This window comes from Drosophila mojavensis, unplaced genomic scaffold, assembly GCF_018153725.1.
Source record: "Drosophila mojavensis isolate 15081-1352.22 unplaced genomic scaffold, ASM1815372v1 contig_108, whole genome shotgun sequence".
In the NCBI taxonomy this organism is placed as follows: domain Eukaryota; kingdom Metazoa; phylum Arthropoda; class Insecta; order Diptera; family Drosophilidae; genus Drosophila; species Drosophila mojavensis.
In genome coordinates this window covers 1,581,391-1,593,100 of record NW_025318636.1, presented here as the reverse complement: position 1 = coordinate 1,593,100, position 11,710 = coordinate 1,581,391, and the positions used below count along the sequence as shown (strand labels likewise).

The 11,710-nt window shown below is 40.1% G+C and overlaps 1 long non-coding RNA gene across 1 annotated transcript; it reads left to right on the top strand.

The window, feature by feature from the left end:
- Positions 1 to 720: 720 nt before the first annotated feature.
- On the top strand, positions 721 to 5,643 carry LOC26527543. Its single transcript, XR_004364013.2, has 5 exons — positions 721 to 1,251; positions 1,307 to 2,376; positions 2,435 to 2,827; positions 5,354 to 5,511; positions 5,604 to 5,643. It is a non-coding gene; the product is annotated as an uncharacterized LOC26527543 (long non-coding RNA).
- Positions 5,644 to 11,710: the final 6,067 nt, after the last annotated feature.

Here is an 11,710-nt window from a genome sequence, read left to right as displayed (position 1 = left end):
GCACTTCACAAGATCGACCAAATGCAAATGCTAGGATTTCAAATTGCTATAGCCAGCTAGGGCTTTGCACACAGGCATACAAATGCTCATAGTACATGTAGCATACTGTAAGTGTGTGTGTGCATGCTCGTCGCAAAAACATTTTCATTATGCGCACCAACGCTTTCATACTCTTCCCACAAATAATAACGCAAACGCATGGCAAACGGCTTGAAGAGTTCGGAATACTCTTCCCTCAGAAGGGAAGACATGGGCTCTTGCTGCGAAGAAATTTCAATTCTTGTGAGCGCTACTTGTGCTCACATGCATACATACATATACACATACGAGAGAGCAGAGAGCATCGAGAGAGAGAGAGAGAGAGCAAGGGAAACATTGAGCATAGATGGATCTTTTGTTCAAAAGTTGACCATCTCGGTCGAGCGCATGAAGCGAAATGATTGTGCGTTCGTATTTTTTCGTAGCTCGAACCTAAAAGTAAGGAGCCGAGCGAGTCCAAAGCTGTCTGGGGTTGTAAAGCCTCAAAAAAAGCGTGCAAAAAGCTTTCCACTAGTTGTCTAGTCTATGTGTTCTCTGGTTAGTGGTCGCATATACAATTTGTTATTTTGAACTGCATGGCATCGCTTGAAAATTGATTTTTTTGGCTTCACCCATCACTTTTCAATGCGATGCAGCCCTGTTCAAAAACGTGTAATCGATATCAGACCTATCGAATATTGCTTATTTGCGTTATAATTTTTGAAGCTTGATCATGCCAAAAGAAATTTTATAAACAAAAGTTCCGCGATTCGTGGATGGACGAATCGGAATTAAAGAATTGGATGTGTCGGGATCCCAAGGACCCCGACAAGGCATATTGCAAATATTGCAAGTGCACGTTAAATTCCAAAATTGACCAGCTTCGCGCGCATGGTCGTACAAAAAAACATGTGCAAAGGGCAGAGCCTTCCGCACAGGTAAATAAAATTCAGTTTAAACCTCTGGCAAGCAATGTAACTTGCAGACAGGAAGCGGCACTTGCAGTTTTTTGTGCACAACATTGCGCAATCAACACTGTTGGCCATTTGAGCGAGTTGTGTGGGTTGCAATTTGACGCAAAAGATATAAAATTGCACAGAACCAAGTGCACAGGGATAATTAAAAATGTTTTGGCCCCGCACTTCGAGGAGGAGCTAAAAAATGATATAGGGGAAAGCAAATATTGCTTATTAATAGACGAGTCAACTGATGTTTGCATTAATAAGATGCTAGGTAAGAAACCATCTTTAGTACTTAAACAATTTTAATTATTATATTTGTTATTCAGGTGTCGCCATAATTTATTATAGCCATCAACGTATGGACATAACATAAACATTGTTGTCGCTGATTCCACTTGAAAATGGAGACGCGGTCACTATATCAAACTGTGTATTGGCAGAATTGTGTAAACGGAAACTCCCAATAAAAAACTTGATTGGAATCGGTACAGACAACGCAAACGTCATGGTGGGTAAGAAGAAAAGTGTTTATGTGGAGTTAAGGAAGACCGTACCGTCCTTAATTTTAATAAAGTGCGTGTGCCATTCAGTGCAATTGGCGGTTAATGCAGCTTGTAAGAGAACATTGCCAGAATCGCTTGAATTCATAATAAGCGAAACCTACTCATGGTTTTCAAAGAGTTCAAGTAGACAGATGGCTTACAAAAGTTTATATCAGGTCATAAACAGTGATGAAGTTTACATACATAACATTATTCTTCCAGATTATTAATTTGTGTGTTTGTGTTGCATTTTAACCACGTACTAAAAGTATATGTTGGCTTGAAACTTGTCCCAAGTAAATGTTTTGTTTTAAATAATTCAACTTATTGTGAATGTAATACAATTAATTATGGCTCTCGCATATAATGTTTTTTTTTTATTCAGGAACCCCTTAAGATCCCTAGAGTATGCGACACGAGGTGGCTTTCAATTGAAAATGCCGTTAAACGAATTTTTAGCCAATGGAATGAATTAAAGCTGCATTTTAATACCGCAGCGGTAACAGAAAAGTGTCACAAAGCTTCAATTTTAAGTGTAGTATACTATGAGGTCAATTACCTGTACCTACTATTTTTAAAGCCTATTCTGGAAGTTATGCAGCGTATAAACAAAAACTTCCAATCAAATAAATCAAACCCCACAAAATTACTGGGAGACTTAATTTTTGGAATTAATTTCCTAAAAACAAAAGTAATTCCGCCCGATTTCCAAATCGATATTTTGGAAGATGATTTTGAACTTTATATAAAACGCGATTTATATTTGGGATAGGTATTAATGACATCGCAGAGATGAGTATTCGCCAACATTGCACTGACTTCGTTGTTGAATTGATTTCTCAACTAAAACATAGGTATGACAATTCTTATTGCATTATATTTGTAAATTAAATCGAATATAATTATTTTCAGATTGCCAGATTACTTTGAAATTTTGAAAAAAATAGATGCATTTTCCGTTCAAAATATATTGCGAGCAAATAAAGACCCAATAATTCAAATATTGGAGTTATTTGCAGTCAATGCCGAAGAAATTGAGAAAATTGTATTTCAATATAATACAGTTCACCTTGTCCAATGGAAAAATCAAGAGGATACCGTATCGCTTTGGTCTGAGGTCAATAAGCATATGGATTCTGCGGGCAACAAACAATTTGAAAGTTTGTCTTTATTTGCAATAAATTTACTCTCGTTGCCATGGTCGAACGCCGAAGTCGAGCGGGTGTTTAGCCAAGTTAATTTGGTCAAAACAACGCTAAGAAACAGGCTTCATATTGATACATTAAATTCGATTTTGACAGTTAGGTAAGTTTTTATTTGTTAAGAAATATTTTTGTACATATATAAGTTAAGCGCACCCACACTAGAGTACTAGTGATTGGGGACGCTGTGTTGGGTTCTTGTGAATATATAACAACTTGGTGTTCGATGAAATAATATATTTTATATAATTTGGAACAATAGGTCTGAACTGTGTCTGGTCCGAATATAAACTGAACTAAATCTGTTCAACTGGTGAGGTTCTCCCCTTGAATGTCTGACGGAACTCTCCAGGCTCCTTAGATTGTCGAAAGTCTCAACTCTTCCCCATCTAAATATCTGCGTCCCGCAGATCAGGGTGCATGTCCATTGTAACGATATTCATCCAATATAAATTGTCCAATATAATGATAATTATCCAATATAAATTGCCCAATATAATGATATTTATCTAATACGATATCCATCCAATATAAATTGTCCAATATAATGATAATTATCCAATATAAATTTATTATCCAGAGTCCATAAATTAGCATTTGTGGTTATGACAATACATCCAACATTGTAAGCGCATTTATTTCATTCCGTCTGGCATCTCGGAAATCCCTATTACCATGAATGATCGAAACTAGGAGGGATATACCACGTGTAAAATGCTGTGGATGCTATGGGTGCTAAGGAAGTTAAGGAAGCTAAAAGAAGATTATTGCAATATAATTAAATGTGCTATGGGTGCTAGGAAGTCAAGGAAGTTAAAAGAGGATTATTACAATATAATTAAATGTGCATTTTCCTTTTTTTCCTATTTTCTTAAATCTGATTTATGAAGAATTTTTCCAGTTTTTGTTTTGTTGATAATCATTAATTCCACGAGACATAGTCCCGTTTAGTCCCCTTATGAAAACATCTAAAGCTCTATCTCTATATGATTCTATTAATGCGGACAATACTACGACTCATTGTTCGCTTGTTTAAGGCCTGTAAAATTTAAGAAAACTGACTATTAACTTGCTTATAGTAGGTTTCCAAGTCGTTGTTGCCTTGAATCATTTGATTCAATTCGTATTCCAAGGTTCGAACACTTTAACACAGTCCGGCAATGACGAAATTTCATTTAATTCAAGCTCCGAACGTGGACGGGCCAGTGAGATTTGTTGTTCTTCTATTAATAAAGACTTATTAGTATCCTTATTTTCCAATTTATCCACTTTACTATTCAATTGCTTCAATTCTCCTTTTAGACTTGAAAATTGATCGGCTAACACCGTTACTGCCGCGCTTAACCCTTGCAATGTTTCATTTATATTTTCTATCGCGTCGATGGCCCTCGTAGCTAGTACGTTTAATAATTTTTAGATTTATATTTTTTATATTATCTAATAAATAAATAATAATAATAATAATATTTTCCATACTGCCTACGAATTTAAATTATTTATTAGCAAATTAATCTCACTGTAAATGTTATTTTAAACAAGAGCATTTTTTTATGACTTACTCACCCGTTACCTGGTATTTTTTATTCTATTTATTTATATAATTTTTATTATTATTATTATTATTACCTTTTTTAGTAAGATTTCTTTTTAGGTTTTTTTTTATTTTTTCGTAAATTTTTCAAAAAATTTTTTACTTACGGCTTGAGCTCGGTGCACAAGTGAACTAAATAATTTTAATGTCGGAAAACTTACTTACTATTCGACTCGATGCAAGGCCTACTATGTTATCAATTTAATTTTTCGATTTAATTTTTCTACATTAAATCAGTTTTTTCATTGTTTCCAAGTTACTGCTATTTACCGTTTCCAATTGAGATAAGAAAATGATATTAATCGTCTCGCGGAATTCCTTGCTGTGGAGATAAAACGTTAGTAATGCTCTAACAGTCTTGTAAACACAATTTTTTTAACACTTTTTTTAACACATTTTTAAATTGTTGATGTGAATATTTATATTTTGTGAATATATTTCTTTAATATATTATTTCATCGAATTACCAATTGTATTATTACGTGTGTTATTGTTTTGTCTGTTGTAAAATTATTTGAATTATCAATTTCTAAGTATGTTGCATTGTCTCATTTTCTGGTTTCTCTCTTGCATTTATTGCATTTGCATTTATTTATTTAAATAATTCATGTTTGCATATTTGCATATTTATGTCTTGTTTGTTGAGACAGCCGCCTTTTAATTTTGTTATATTGTCAGTGCTTTAAACTTAACTCCTTTTAATTTATACGGAAACCCATCATTCAACACAGGTGGAAATTGTGACGTTTATTTTTTTATCATATTTGTCTTACGGCAAGGATTTGAACCTCGATACGAGAATCAATCTGTACCACCATTTAGCCTGCAAAATTGTGACGTTTATTTTTTTATCATATTTGTCTTACGGCAAGGATTTGAGCCTCGATACGAGAATCAATCTGTACCACCATTTAGCCTGCAAAATTGTGACGTTTATTTTTTTTATCATATTTGTCTTACGGCAAGGATTTGAACCTCGATACGAGAATCAATCTGTACCACCATTTAGCCTGCAAATTTCTTGTATTTCGTTTTAAGGATCGTCTCTACAAGGAAACATGTAACGCACTGTGCAAAGAATAATCCCTAGTGCACACAGGTAAATGAAGCGGACGATAATGTCTAGTTGCTCGGGACGGAACCGAAAAATTTAGACGACCCAACAAAAAGGACGAATCAATTATACAGAAAAACAAGTAAGAAGAAGCTTTAGTCGAGACTGCTCGACTACGAGATCCCCTGAACCCTTGGAGCAATAGCTATTTCAAAATTTTTTCGCGTCTTTCAGCTTACACAAGAAACACGCACGCATACACACACACACACACACACACACACACACGCACGCACACACAGGAGGAGTTCGAGTTGCGTTTTCACGGAGTGCGGTCGATGTCATCGTGATCCATCGTAGACAATAGCTTGAACTGTGTTTTCCCCTGTGAAAGTGGAAAGAACTGAAGTCAACGTGTTTGCTGTGGGCGCGGCGTACCCAGCGACCTCAAAAAAACTACCAGAGACTTACTGCGCGGCGGTTCGTGGAATTCCCAAGCGGTATAATTCGGTGGTGCAAGAGAGGGGGGGCGATAGCGTCATTGTCTTGGCGTCAGGGCTTCTTCCTTTCCTTGTCTTTTGTGGGCGCGTAAATTTTGTTACTTTAGGCGTCGAAATTGCGCAATAATAAAAATCAGGTGCATTCACTCTAACAGCTGTTAGTAGTGCTGGAAATTGCATCGGGCAATCAGCTGCTCACTAACGTTGGTGAGTTGCTAAGCCTTAGCAAAGACAGCAACCTAGCTGCTGGAGTGAAGTAGCAGTTATTAAAAGTAGTGCATACTTTCGGGCTCTCGCTGTAGTCAAGTTGAGTTTAAGTTACTGCGGGTTGTAAACTCAGATTATTTTAGTAGCCATTGCCCACTACAGGCTTCACGCCGTGGTAGTCGGAGCAGAAATGGATGCCATGATGGAGGACGAGCTGCAAGCTTTTGCGCGTCGTTCCTCGTTGCAGCGATCGCCGCAGCAACAACAGAGGGCGTTGGCGCAGCCGTCGACTTCTAACCAGGCTCCAGTGGCTGAGTGCCAGGCACCCAAGTCACTAAAAGAAGCGTTAGCTCAAATAGGAGCTACACTAGAGGGTTTGTCTGCCTTATTTGGGGGTCAGCGGCATATAAATGCCTTAATGAGAGAGGAGCTGGCTAGGCTGGTCAGCCTTCACACGACGGCCGAAGCGTTCTGCAATCGACCGGTCAAAGACTGCGAGGTGCAGACCACGCTGGTCAAGAAAGTAGCTGAGAAGGCTAAATCAACGAGCGTTAGTGCTACAGCAGGTAGTAATACGCCCAAGCGGTTGAGGGAAGTTGCCACTGAGCATAGGAAAACTCCCTCGAAAAAGCCGAGGCACAATAAAAGCGCAGCAAATCCAATAGAGCCAATGGCTCTACGGGCTGCAGCCGATAATACCAACTTTCAGGTGTAGGTGGTTGCAGCTATGCGGACATGCTTCGCGTAGTCAAGAGCGACCCAAATTTGAAGCATCTGAGCAGCGACGTTCAAGGCATTAGGAAGACAGCTAAGGGGGACCTTTTATTGCAACTGAGTAGGAAGCCGGAGCATAGCGCTGAGGCTCTGCACGAAGCTGTAGGCAAGGCCTTGGGAGACCGAGCGGTAGTTAAAACACTTACCGAATCGGCTCAAGTTGAGATTCGCGATCTAGATGAGTTAGCGACCAAAGAGGAGATCTTGGAGGCAATTAGGGTGGAGTTGAAGGATAGCTCACTCCCCATTGAGGCTATCAAATCGCTTCGGCCAGCTTTTGGTGGACAGCAAAGAGCTACGGTTGCTCTTCCAATTGGGAAAGCTAAAACTCTGCTCGAGCTGTCCAAAATTAGAATAGGATGGGTAGTTTGCCGTATCCGAGCCGTGGAGCAGCCTAAACGCTGTTTCAAGTGCCTCGATTACGGTCATATGGCAGCAAACTGCGGCAGCGACTGTGACTTAAAGGGCGCCTGTTTCAGGTGTGGAGAGATGGGTCACAGTGCCAAAGCATGCACCAAGCCACCAAAATGTAGCCTCTGCATCCGGAAAGGTGAAAAGCAGACGGACCATTCAGCAGGCAGCTTCAAGTGCCCATCTTACCGCGAAGCTTCTCGTAAAATGAAATGTTAAGGTTTTTGCAGCTTAACTTAAATCATTGTGTTGCTGCCCAAGATCTTCTAGAACAGACCATTAGGGAAAAATGTATAGATGTAGCTTTTCTCAGTGAGCCTCACCACTGTAGAACCAGCTGCCCTAGGACATGGTCAACAGACGTTAATGGCAAAGCTGCGTTGTGGGTATGCGGCAACTCAACGAACTTACTTTCGAATTTTAAGTCATTCAATGGGTTCGTACGTGGCCGATATGGTAGCTTATGGCTTTACAGTTGCTATCTGGCCCCCAGCATGCAGCTTAGTGAATTCACGACGGTGCTCGACGAGCTTGCCGAGGATGCTAGGGGTCGGAAGGCCATTATTGCTGGAGATTTTAACTCCTGGGCGCTAGAATGGGGTAGCCCCACAACAAATGCCAGAGGTCGTATCCTATCTTCGCGACACTAGATGTTGCACTGCTCAACACTGGCCATGAGTACACCTTCAGTCGGGCGGGATACGGGTCTGTTATCGACATTACTTTTGTCACTTCATCCCTCTTTCGGGGAGCAACATGGAGCCATTGCGATAGCTATATGGGCAGCGATCATACGGCACTTCTGTTCACAATAGGTGAGCCACCTGCCAGGGCGTCAACATTGTGGAGGGAGTCGTATCGGCTAGATACTTTTGATCCCGCGGTCTTTTCAGAGGCCATTCAGTCTCTGGGTACAATTGGTAATGCTGAAGCCAGAGCATGCCAAATGGTAGCCCAAATACAGAGTGCCTGCAATAGCAGCATGTTACGCCGCAAGCAGTTAACGCGACAACAAGAGCCTACGTATTGGTGGAATGCACATATTGGTGGAATGCACAAATAGGTGACATTCGTCGCAAATGCATCCAGGCGAGAAGAAGCTACCAACGGGCTCGCGGTAGGTCTACGTTTTTTGAGAAACAATTAGCTTACCAGGCAGCTAGAAGACAGCTGAAGAGGGCCATTCGGGCAAGCAAAAGAGAATGCTTTCTAGAGTTGTGCGACTCAGCCGAATATGACCCTTGGGGCATGGCATATAAGATAGTAGTTAAAAGACTATACGCTCTTTCCAGAAAGTTTAAGCTCCATTCACGCCCCTGCGTCCGAGTCTGCTGATCAGGGCTCAACGAGCACTGAAATTGTTTTAGTCACAGAGGAAGAAATCATAGGAGAGTTACTCCGGGGTCTTAGAACCAACACAGCTCCAGGGCCAGACGGGATCCCAAGTCGTGCGCTAAAGCCACGAGGAAGCTGACGAGTGCCCCTGGTGCGAGCGAGGGCATGTGGAAGACGCCAACCACATTCTTTTCGAATGTGGACGGTTCCTGGAGGAGAGGCGTCGTCTGGAAGAGGCAGTGGGCCGCTCCATCAGAGCGGACAACTTAGTCAACGCCATGCTGGAATCGGAGGAAGCTTGGGAACTAACAAGCAATTTCGCGGCCACGGTGATGATGGAGCTCCGCAGAGTCGAGCGACTGAGAAGACGAGCTGTCCCAGGCTAAGGTAGCGCATAGTGCTTGCGAAGCAATGCTTTACGGCCGTCCCGCAAGCACCGCGCGCTATCCTAGCCACCACGCAACTTGCAATTTGTTATATAAGTTTGTCAATAAATGAATATAAAAAAAAACAAGTAAGAAAGCTCTAGTCGAGACTGCTCGACTACGAGATCCCCTGAACCCTTGGAGCAATAGATATTTCAATACTTTTTCGCGACTTTCAGCTTACACAAGAAACACGCACACACACACACACACACGCACGTACGCACACACAGGTATACATACACACACACACAGCATACAGACACAAACGCATACACACACACACATACACATACACATACAAGCAACCACGCATAAACACGCATGGGCTGCAGTGTGCGCTTACTATGAGAACTTAATTGTTTAATAACTTTTTTTTATGGACGTACGATCTTCATGAAACTTTTAGATTATGATTATAACATGAATATGCATGTGATTGCCAAAGCACAAGTCTCTAGTATTTGAAATACGCTTTTTACAAAAGTGAGGGTGAGGGGGTGAATTTAGAGGTGGGGGGTAAATTTTAACAAAAACCGAAATTGTATAAATTGCATATAAGCATACATTAAAAATTTGGAGACTCTAGCAATAAAGGTGTAGAAGATATAATTTTATAACTGGGTTTCGATAAGGTTTTTTATCGATAAAAAAATATCGAGATGAGTTATCGATTTTTAATGATAAACTTGATATGCGCGCTGTAATTACGGACATTTTAAAAAAAATTTGAAGTCTCTAGCTCTTATATCTTCTGAAATCGACGCGTTCATACATACGGACAGACGGACAGACGGACAGACAGACAGACAGACGGACAGGGCCAAATCAACTCAGCTCGTCACCCTGATCAAGAATATATATACTTTGTGGGGTCTGCCACGCCTCCTTCTCCCTGTTACATACATTTCAACAAAACCATTATACCCTGATTTCCCATTGAAAATGGGTTCAGGGTATAAAAACACACACACACACGCATACACACACAAACGCATACACACACACACACATACACACACAAGCACCCACGCATAAACACGCATGGGCTGCAGTGTGAGCTTACTATGAGAACTTCATTGTTTAATAACTTTTGTGGACATACGATCTTCATGAAACTTTAAGATTATGATTAAACCATGGATATGTATTGCCAAAGCGCAAGTCTCTAGTACTTGAAATACGCTTTTTACAAACATGTGGGTGAGGGGGTGAATTTAAGGGTGGGGGGTAAATTTTAACAAAAACCGAAATTGCATAAATTGCATACATAAAAAATTTGGAGAGTAGCAATAAAGGTGTAGGAGATATAATTTTATAACTGGTTTTCGATAAGGTTTTTTATCGATAAAAAAAGATCGGGATGAGTTATCGATTTTTAATGATAAACTTGATATGCGTGCTGTAATTACGGACATTTTAAAAAAAATTTAAGTCTCTAGCTCTTATATCCTCTGAAATCGACGCGTTCATACATACGGACAGACGGACGGACAGGGCCAAATCATCTCAGCTCGTCGCCCTGATCAAGAATATATATACTTTATGGGGTCTGCCACGCCTCCTTCTGCCTGTTACATACTTTTAACAAAACCATTATACCCTGATTACCCATTTTCAATGGTTCAGGGTATATTATATATAAAGAAAAACTTGATATGCGCGTGATATACTTGGACCTAGGAAAAAGTCTCTAGCTCTTATATCTTCTGAGATCGACGCGTTCATACATACGGACGGACGGACGGACGGACAGACAGACGGACAGGGCCAAATCGACTCAGCTCGTCGCCCTGATCAAGAATATATATACTTTGTGGGGTCTGCCACGCCTCCTTCTGCCTGTTACATACTTTTAACAAAACCGTTATACCCTGATTTCCCATTTTCAATGGGTTCACGGTATATTATATACCACAAACGAACATGGCAAATCAGGTCGCATTAGATAGGAAATACGTGAAGCAGGTTTCCTCTTCAGTCCTTGAATTCGATGGTAAGAAGTTATCATTGAATAGGTTCTTAACAGCTTTGAGGCTTGTTGAAAGAACTAAAGGCGATCAAGAGGATATAGCGGTTGAGGTTATTAAAGCAAAAATAACCGGAACAATCTTGTACAAAGTACAAAATGAAACCAATATATCCGGAGTTATTCAAAAATTAAAAGATAATGTAAAAGGGGAATCGACCGAAGTTTTAAAAGCCAAATTGTTAAACATAAAACAAAAAGGCAAAACAGCATCCCAGTATACTGCTGAAATTGATAACTTGCGGAAGCAGTTAGCAGCAGCTTATATTGACAATGGTCTAGACCCCGACAAGCCAGAAAAATTCTCAACGAAAGAATCTATTACTGCAATGACTAAGAACTGCGAGCATGAGAAACTGAGAATAATTCTAGAAGCAGGAAACTTCGTTACTTTCAACGATGTGATGGGTAAATACATGCATTGCAACACTGAAATGACTGGAAGCTCCAGCACAGTATTATTCCAGCAAAGCAATAATAGAGGAGGTGGTTACCGATACCAAAGAGGTAAAAACAATAGCCGCGGTAACTACAACTCCAACAATAACAATAACAATTACAGAAATAATGGTAGAGGCCGAGGTTACAATCGAGGAAGATATAATTCCAACCGAGGCAGCAACCAAAACTACCATAATAATAATAATAATTATGGCAATA